Source organism: Molossus molossus, unplaced genomic scaffold, assembly GCF_014108415.1.
Source record: "Molossus molossus isolate mMolMol1 unplaced genomic scaffold, mMolMol1.p scaffold_m16_p_6, whole genome shotgun sequence".
Classification (NCBI taxonomy): domain Eukaryota; kingdom Metazoa; phylum Chordata; class Mammalia; order Chiroptera; family Molossidae; genus Molossus; species Molossus molossus.
The window spans coordinates 260,738-269,955 of NW_023425399.1; the positions used below are offsets into that span (position 1 = coordinate 260,738).

Consider the following 9,218-nt stretch of genomic DNA (forward strand, 5'->3'; position numbering starts at 1 on the left):
GAGAAAGGCGCTGCTGTGCAATGGGTCAGGGTGATCACCCACCCAGGCCAGCGAGGCCAGAGAAGGCATCGCCGTTTTAAGAGCTGTGAACCCTGTGTGCTGTAATCTTAGCGTGTGGCGGTTATTTGTGCACAGTCTTCAATACCACACCTTTATACCAAGGAAGGCATAGCCTGCAGTTTCCCTGTCTATAAAAGTGGGTAATAGCTACCCACCCTTGCAAGGCTGCCCTGGGGCCGTGGCTGACTGTGCAGGGAGTGACTGAGCCTGGGGGCGGGAGGCGCCCTCTAGGTGAATTCACAAGAAACACTGTTTCAAATAGGGAACAACTTCACTTGAACTAGTTAAGAAATACTTCATAGCCCTGGCTGGTTTGGCTCAGCAGTTAGCATGCCGGCCCGCGGACCAGAGTCCCAGGTTTGGTTCCTGCTGAGGGCATGTGTCGTGTTTGCAGTTTGTCCTTGGCCCCAGTTGGGGTCATGGGGGTGGTGACCACTTGATGTGTCTCTCTCACATCAATGTTTCTCTCTCTCTCTTCCTCTCTCTCTCCTTCCTGCTCTATCTCAAGATAAATGCAAAAAATAAAAAGAAAGAAAGAAAAAGAAATACTTCACAGATAACTGTCATCCTTCTTTTTTTCTTTTTTAAATATGGAACACTTCACGAATTTGCATGTCATCCTTGCGCAGGGGCCATGCTAATCTTCTCTGTATCGTTCCAATTTTAGTATACGTGCTGCCGAAGCGAGCACATAACTGTCATCCTTAAAGTGCAGATTTTCCAGTTTCATCTCAAAATGAAACTGGACAATTAGAGTTCACCTTTAAAAAGTTTTAGCTTTACTTGTGGTGAGCCTCACGATTCAAAATATAAGATGACTACAGTTTAGCAAAAGCCTTTGTCCAGAACATAACTTCTTTTTTAGTTAAAGAGACGTTGATTGGTTTCATGAATTTAAGAAAGTCCATTTAAACTAAACTTTGTATTTTATTTATAACTAAATGGTTATTTTATTTTGTTTCATTACTCTTTATTTTTTTTTATTTATTTTTTATTGATTAATTTTTGTTACAAATTATTCTCCTTTTTTCCCCCACTGATTCCCCCCTCCCCCTTCCCTCCCTGCCCCTTCCCCAGATTGTTGTCCATGTCCACTGTTCATGCATACATGCATATAAGTTCTGTGGTTCATCCCTCATTACTCTTTATTTTTGAGAGTCTTTCTTTTAGTTATTTATTTATTTATTTTCCCTTTATTGATTTTAGTGAGAGAGAGAGAGAGAGAGAGAGACAGAAACATCAATGAGAGAGAACATCGATTGGCTGCCAGGGATCGGGCCCACAACCTGGGCATGTGTCTTGGCCAGGAATCAAACTGGTGACCTCTTGGTGCATGGGCCGACGCTCAACCACTGAGCCTCACCAGCCAGACTCATTACTCTTTATTTTAGCAATACATAACTAAATTCTTATTTTATTTTATTTAATTTTTAATTCTCACCATAGGATATTTTTCCATCTATCTTCAGATAGATTGGGAGAGAGGCAGAGAGAGAGAGAAAGAGAGAGAATCATCGATATAAGAGACACATTGGCCCTGGCCAGTTTGGCTCAGCGGCTGAGCGTCGGCCTGTGAACCAGAGTCCCGGGTTCAGTTTCTGCTAGGGGCACGTACCACCAAAAAAAAAAAAAAAGAGAGAGACACATTGACTGGTTGTCTCCTGCCGGACCCTGACCAGGGCTGGGGATGAACCGCAACAGAAGTACATACCCTTGACTGGAATCGAACCCGAGACTCTTTGGTCCACGGGCTGATGCTCTGATCACTGAGCCAAACTAGCCAGGGCACTAAATTCTTATTTTAAAGGAAATAGCAAAATCTACTGCAACTGGAAAAAAGTCCCAGATTTTAATATCAAGCCCTTATAGCAGTCACTAAATCAGCACCAAAATATAAACTATGAAGTGTTAAAATCCCACCTGGCTGAAGAGGAAAATTCTGTCATGCTGACAGAATATGAACTTGGTACTATGTGGCAAAAACTATCAAGTTTCTACTCTTTGACCCCGAATTTTTCCTTATCTTAGAGAAACCCTCTCACAATAAAAGACATGCCTATTTAATAAAGAAAAATGAAATCTACCACCTATTTAAAAATCAAGCATTTGCTATCCTGCTAATCCCTTCCAATAACCGGGGAAAAAGAGTAAGAGCTGGAGTGGCTGGGACCTCTGCAGAGGACAGCAGGGAGCCGGTCACTCCTGCCCAGTACCTGCAGGAGTTCCGCTGGGCTGGGCAGTCTCCAACCCGGGGCCGCCTCCATTCCAACTGGGTCCGTCTGCCAGGAGCCCACGGTCTTGGGCCCCTAACACCTGACTCAGGAGAGAAGACTGTGGTTCTGCTGGTGCCACAGTAATACATCTCCCTGCACCCAGTCTAAAGACAGGGCACAGGGCACAGGGCAGGGAGAGCTCTCTAAGAAAGGGGTTGGCCCTCTTGGTAGCCAGGGTGGGGCACAGATGATAGGGCAGCCAGTCAGCATTCCAATCCTCTGACTCCCAGAATGCAACTTGATAACCAATTGGCACAGAATTTCTCTCAACACGGCATTGGAGACCCCAAGTGACTGCACCTTCCACCTTGTAAACTATCATGTTTGTTGGTGACATGTGTTCAATATAGAAAAACTGGAAGGACCATACAATTACAAATAACCCTGGACAATGAATAAGATTCATTCACACTCATACATTCAAGGAATAGTCACAATGTATCACATTATTTAAAAATATTATCAGTTTAACAGACAAAGGTTTCTGCCACAGAGCCAAATTTTAAAAGCCATTTGTGTAGACACATGTAGAATGACTTTGGAATTCAGTGACCCTTTAATGTACAGAGCTGTTCTGAAAAAGAAACTGCTTAGGGTGCCATTTTCGGTGACACCAAACCGGGGCTTACTCCATACTTCCCTCTTCAGAATGAGATGCTATTACTTCATTTCTGCAATTTCAGTGTTAACTTCCAATATGTTTGCAAAACTCCTGGGATTTATAACAATTCTGTCTGCTGAAGACCCAAGTCCCTCCATCTGCAGCACCACGAACTGAGCCAGAACAGCTCTCACTGGCACAGCCCTACACACAGAATTAGTCTGAAGACTAAAGAGAGACCAAATCTAAACTAAAGGCTGTTTGGTAATCCAATCCTTAAATCTTCCGGGTGGCCCAGAGCATGTGGCCGCTAATCCTATTCAGGGGATGTCATTACCTAAGAGCTGCCCGGGTGTAAGGGCAGTCAAGGCGTAGCAATTCCCTTTCATGACATACAACTGTCATAACTTTTCAACATCACTATTACTTATCTTCAGGAAGCAGTTGATGAGATATCTTTCAACTGACCACCTCCTGTACTCCCCCAACTGCAGGCAGGGCAAGCACCTGGACCCTCGTCTCGAGCCCTAGCCTGGCCTCTTTCAGGAAGGAAATGCTAGCACAGATCTCACTGACAGACAAAGGAGGAGGCCCATGACCAAGCAGGAGGTGTCTGCAGCCCCAAATGCTCTGGTCCGAATCTAACGAGCCTCATGGGTCATCAGGCTTAGTTCGGGTCCCTGGAAGACACTGGGGTCTCCTCACTGGCCCAAACCTTCCTGGCTAAGAGACGTCTGCCCACACACCACATTGCACACCCTGCCAACTACTTCACCAGGGCCAGGGCTTTTCCAAGGGCCATTGTGTCTGTGTGCACCACGCTCATCCTACTCCTGACTTTGGGAGCAAATTCCCACCTCAGAGAAAAATTCTACCCTATTATGACCCCCAGCCTCACTACATTTTAGTCATTCATTCAACAAACACCTGTACCCCAGGACCAATGTAAGCCTCTTACACCTGGGCTCTAGAGACGCACCATCAGCAGCTGGTTATGGGGTTCTGCAGGGTGGTCAGAACAGGAACCCCTACAGGAGACCCGAGTTCAAGGTCCAGGTCTGAGAGTGAGCAAGGCACCGGTCTGCAGGGTACCACACACCTGAGCACAGTGGCACCCTCCGTTTGCAAGTGAGGGGGACTCAAGAACACAACGGCCAAGACACATGCAACAGCCATTCAGTCCCTGGACATGAACGGGCACCTCAGAAACACAAGAACATGCACTCACTGGGAGCTACCGTGGACAGGAGTGAAAGTCGAGGCAACCGAGTCCTCCCGCCCTAAAGCGGTGGCAGTGCCGCAGAGGTGAGGCTCAGGATCAGCTCACGTCCAGGGGCTCCTCTAACAGACTGCCCACTCAGTCACCAACCACCAAGCGTCAAGGCCAGCACGCAGGCTTTTGTTTTTGGGGGTGATAACCAAAGACAAAAATTTTATTTATTTTTTGTTTTTATCCTCATCCGAGGACATGTTTGCATTTTTCTTCAGATAAAGCGGGAGGGAGAGAGGGAGGAAGAGAAAGAGAAACATCGACATGAGAGAGACACATCGACTGGTTGCCAGCCACAGGACCCCAACTGGGGCCGGGGACAAACTGCAATCGAGGTACATGCCCTTAGCGGGAACAGAACCCGGGACTCTCCGGTCCACGGGCCGACCCTCCAACTGCTGAGCAGGACCAGCCAGGGCCCAAAGACAAAAATTTAAACGTGTTACCAGTGGCAGGTCTGATTTTAAAATGTTTTTACTTTGAAATAATTAGAGAAGTTGAAAGGTTCACAGGGCGGTCCCAAGCACCTCTCAATTCACTGTCCTTTCCCAAAGGGCAGGTGACTTTCCACAGACCTCCCTTGGAACCCAGTACCCGAGTGCTCAGTCCTCACCCACGATGACCTCCAAGTGACGAGGTCATCACATCTGTCACACAGCTGTCACTAGGCTCACCACTTGAGTGTTTCACTGAACACATAATGTTGCCAGCGACTGCGCTCTGCACAAAACAGCCTCCCTATGGACTTGCCCTCACAGTAAAATATTAAGTGTCACAAACAGATTAAATAGGTCACTAGAAGAATTAAGTGCTGTGGGGAAGTCCAGGAAGCCCTGGCCTCAGGGAGCATGAGTGAGGAAGTTGAGTGTTCCAGGCAGACCCGAGGACAGAGCATTGTGACTTTCCTCACAGACCAGCAAAACGGCCGATGTGGTGAGGGAGGAGTGAGTCTGGGGCCTGTGCCAGGAGACAGGTCAGAGAGGGGTGGGGGTGGCAGACTGGTGTCCTCCCCAAGGGTTCCCATGCACAGGCCACACTGGCTCCACAGCAGGGGTCCCTTAGCAAGGCCCAGTCTCCTCCACATGTCTGAGGGGCTGCTCACCAGCCTGTTGGTGGTCTGGGCCAAGGGGTCCTGTAACACACATCTCCTTCAGCGTCCAGCCCTGACCACCATGCCATCCACAATCACCAAGGGGAGACAGAGCCATCTGCACAGCCCAAGCAGATCCCTTACAGCCAGCCAGAGCTGGCCCTACAGCCCTTGGCTTGACCACATGCCACCCAGAGCCACCCTGAGTCCCAGCCCTCACCGAGCTGAAGGGAAAACCACACACACTCAATTATAAAGTTTCCCGAAGCCCCGAAGTCCTGGCTCCTCACTGCATCTCTCATATGACAGGGTACTGAATCCCGAAACTCATCACAACCTTCGGCAGGAGAGAAGCAAGTGAATGAACCCAAGACTTCAATGCAATCCTAGCAATAGTTGGGGCAATTCTTGATTGAATGTTCTTGTCACCAAGACGGTTTTTAAACGCGCAACGAAGTGAGGACAGACGTGTCTAACGATCAGACGCTACACCTATGAGCTATGACCAGCTGGTTATAGCCGGATCGAGTCTAAACCCGAGACAGAAACAAAACGGAGACTTCTGCTTCCTTTCCCGGTATAACACCACGGAGCGGATTCCCAGAAATCAACTCAGGCAGCGACACAGGGAGTCCTCAACCCAGGCCGGTCACAGGAGCTGGAATCCGAAACGGACACTCACACCCGAAGGAAGACCCTCCAGCTGGTCACCGGGACGGCGGGGGGCGGGGGGCGGGGGGCGGAGGCGGCTACGTGCGCCGCGACCTGGCGGAACCGGGACGGACCAGGAAGCTTTGCCCAGGCCCGAGACCACCGCGCGGCCACCCGGACGAAGGCACACCTTTCCGCGCGCGCCGGGCCGCCGGCTCCGTCACCGCAGCCCGCCCCCGGGAAGCTCCCCAGCCCGCCCGCCCGCGCCCCGGCCCCGAGGGAGGGTCGTCGCCATTTCCGGCTGCGGTGCGCCGCCCCCCCCAGGCCCCGCACATCCCGTGGACCACCCGCCCCGAGACCCGCACACCCCGTGGAACCCCCACCCCGAGGGCCGCACACCCCCTGGGCCCCCCCGCCCCGAGGCCCGCACACCCCGTGGAACCCCCGCTCCGAGACCCGCACACCCCGTGGAACCCCCGCCCCGAGGCCCGCACATCCCGTGGAACCCCCGCCCCGAGGCCCGCACATCCCGTGGACCCCCGCCCCGAGGCCCGCACACACCGCCGCCCCCTCGCCCGGCCTGACGGGAGGCCGCTGGGCCCGCCGCGAGCTCACCTGTCCGCGCGCCCGTCCTCCCGCCCGCCGGCTCCGCGGCTCCGCTGTCCGCTCCGCGGCGCTGGGAGCAGCCGGCCGACGCGCTCCTCAGCCGGGGCTGCGCCTCGGGGACCCCGGGCAGAGGTGGCAGCGGCGGCGGTGACGGGGGCAGCGGCAGAGGGCGCGGGAGCAACACCGGCAGAAGCGGCGGGGACGCGCACGCTCACGCACGCTCACGCACGCACCCGCACTGGCGCGCGCGTCCCCGGAAGGACGTGGGCTCGGCCGGTTCGTAGCCGCGGGCGGGGCCGGCCGCGCGTGCGCCCAGAACACGAAGCGGAGGCCCCGCCCATCGGGGGCGGGGTCCCGAGTGCCCGCCCGTGGGCGGAGTCCCCGGCGCTGTGGGCGGAGCTCGCTCCCGGGGCCGGCTGCGCCCGCCTCCAGGCAGTGCCTCCTAGTTTCGCAGGTGGGTCGGCAGGTGCTGCAGCGAGGCCGCGAGCCGCACAGAAAGGGTGCGGGCACTTGTCTTGCTGCTGAGCTTGCTCAGCGCTTTACGAACGATGGAGAAAACGTAATTGTCCTCGTCAAAGAACCGGAGACAGAGCTGGTGGGAGATAAGCCGGAGGCCTACGCACCCTCACCCAGCCACTGTGAGACTGACGTTTGCTCGTCGCTGGAGCGCCAAGACGACACTTCCCTCCCGCTCAACCATCGTGCCCCTGCCGTCCTTCAGCCACCCTCCCAGAATCACCCACCAACAACGCGGTGGAAGGGAAGGAGAACCAACTTCCACGCACTTCCCTCCCTGGCCAGGTGCGACCCCTGCTGTCACCCTTCCCAATCTAGACTACCTGTGAGTGTAACAGTTCTGCCATTTGTCGCGTGCCTGCCTGTGCCCTGTACACCGGTATTGCCCCGTCGCCCTAGAAGCCACCCAAACATCTTCCTGGTCAGCGTGCCTGTCTCCACCTCTGCTCTCGCCCCACTGGCCACTTTCCACGCAGAAACCTGGTGACATCCAAAGCTTTCTATGACACACTGAGTAAAATCCAAACTTTGCCAACAAGCTCTGCCCCGTCTGCCTCTGCTCTCTGAGAGCATTTGGCCATTATGCTGACCTTGAACCGACCAGTTTGCCACAGGTTCAGGGCCTGTAAGTGGCAGAGAGCTCAGGACGTCTCCTGGCAGTCATTACTTTGTGCAACATCAAGCAGGCAGCAAGAAAAGGCCCACAAAAACCAAGAAGCAGAAAGGCCAGATTGATATATATACGTCTGTTGATTCAAGAGGATGACAGATTTCCGACCAGAATCATAGGAGTAACGAGGGAACAAAATGGACCTGGTACCAATTTCAGATTGCAACTGTATTTATCTGTGTTGGGAGCAGCAAGAATGAATGAACCAAGCCTTAGTGAGTCCCTCCCTCACCTAGCAGTTCCGATGTAGGGACATTTTTCCTAAGAAAACATCCCCCAATAGAGAAAAAGGTGTATGCATTGGGTTGCTTTTGATGGTGTTATTTAGAATAGTGAAAATGAAAACCTACCTACTGTACGGGTACACTCAAATAAAATAGTGTAGTTATTAAAAATGGCCTGGCCAGCATGGCTCACTGGTTGAGAGTCGATTCATGCACCTAGAAGTTGCCGGTTCGATTCCCAGTCCGGGCACACGCCCAGGTTGTGGGCCCAATCCCCAGTGCGGGGCATGCAGGAGGTAGCCAATCAATGTTCTCTCTCATCGATGTTTCTATCTCTCCCTCTCCCTTCCTCTCTCTCTCAAATCAATAAAGAAAAACTGTTTTATAAAATAATGGACACAGCCCAGGCTGGTGTCACTCAGTGGTTGGAGTACCAGCCTGGGCACCAGTGGGTCGCAGGTTTGATTCCCACTCAAGGGCGGGAACCTGGGTTGTGGGTTTGTTCCCCAGCCCCAGTCAGAGCATATACAGGAGGCAAGCAATCCATGTGTCTCTCTCACATCAATGTTTCTCCCTCTCTCCCCCCTTCCCTCCCTTTTTTCCATTTTCTCTAAAAATCAATGGAAAAAAATATATCCTTGGGTGAGGATTAACCAAAAAAAAAAAGACATAAAAGGCTACATAACATAGACAATTCCTATGATACCTCTTGAAAGTAAAATGAGCAAGATATGTGATATATAAAAAGTACATTTTGTTCTGGCCGGTTTGGGTCAGTGGTTAGAGCATCAGCCTGTGGTCCAGAGAGACCCCGGTTCAGTTCCCGCTAAGGGCGTGTACCTCAGTTGCAGTTTGTCCCCGGCCCTGGTTGGGTCGTGCGGGTGGCAGCCACTCGATGTGTACCTTTCGTGTCGATGTTTCTCTCTCCTCTCCCACTCTGTCTGAACAGAAAATGGAAAAATGTCCTCGGGTGAGGATAAAAACAAAAAGTACATTTTTACAAGTATGTTTATTTTTTTGTTTTAAATCCTCACCCAAGGATATTTTCCCATTGATTTATTTTCAGATAGAGTGGGAGGGAGGGAGGGAGAAACATTGATGTGAGATACATTGAATGGTTGCCTCCTGCACGACCCCAACCGGGGCTGGGGATAGAACCTGCAACCTAGGTACATGCCCTTGACCAGGAATCAAAACTGAGACCCCTCTGGTCTGTGGGCTGATGCTCTAACTGCTGAGCCAAACTAGCAAGGGCTC

General features: G+C 52.1%; 1 protein-coding gene and 1 non-coding gene across 4 annotated transcripts in view; both read right to left on the minus strand.

Annotated features, from left to right (window-relative positions):
* The window catches only part of DNAJC5 (DnaJ heat shock protein family (Hsp40) member C5), a 30,547-nt gene extending 23,942 nt beyond the window's left edge, over positions 1–6,605 (minus strand). For all 3 annotated transcript variants that reach the window (XR_004957044.1, XM_036244502.1, XM_036244503.1), the window contains exon 1: positions 6,561–6,605. The gene's annotated coding sequence lies outside the window, so the exon portion shown is untranslated. The remainder of the gene's footprint in view (positions 1–6,560) is intronic.
* On the minus strand, positions 645–751 carry LOC118619520. The gene has a single exon (XR_004957279.1). It is a non-coding gene; the product is annotated as a U6 spliceosomal RNA (small nuclear RNA).
* Positions 6,606–9,218: the final 2,613 nt, after the last annotated feature.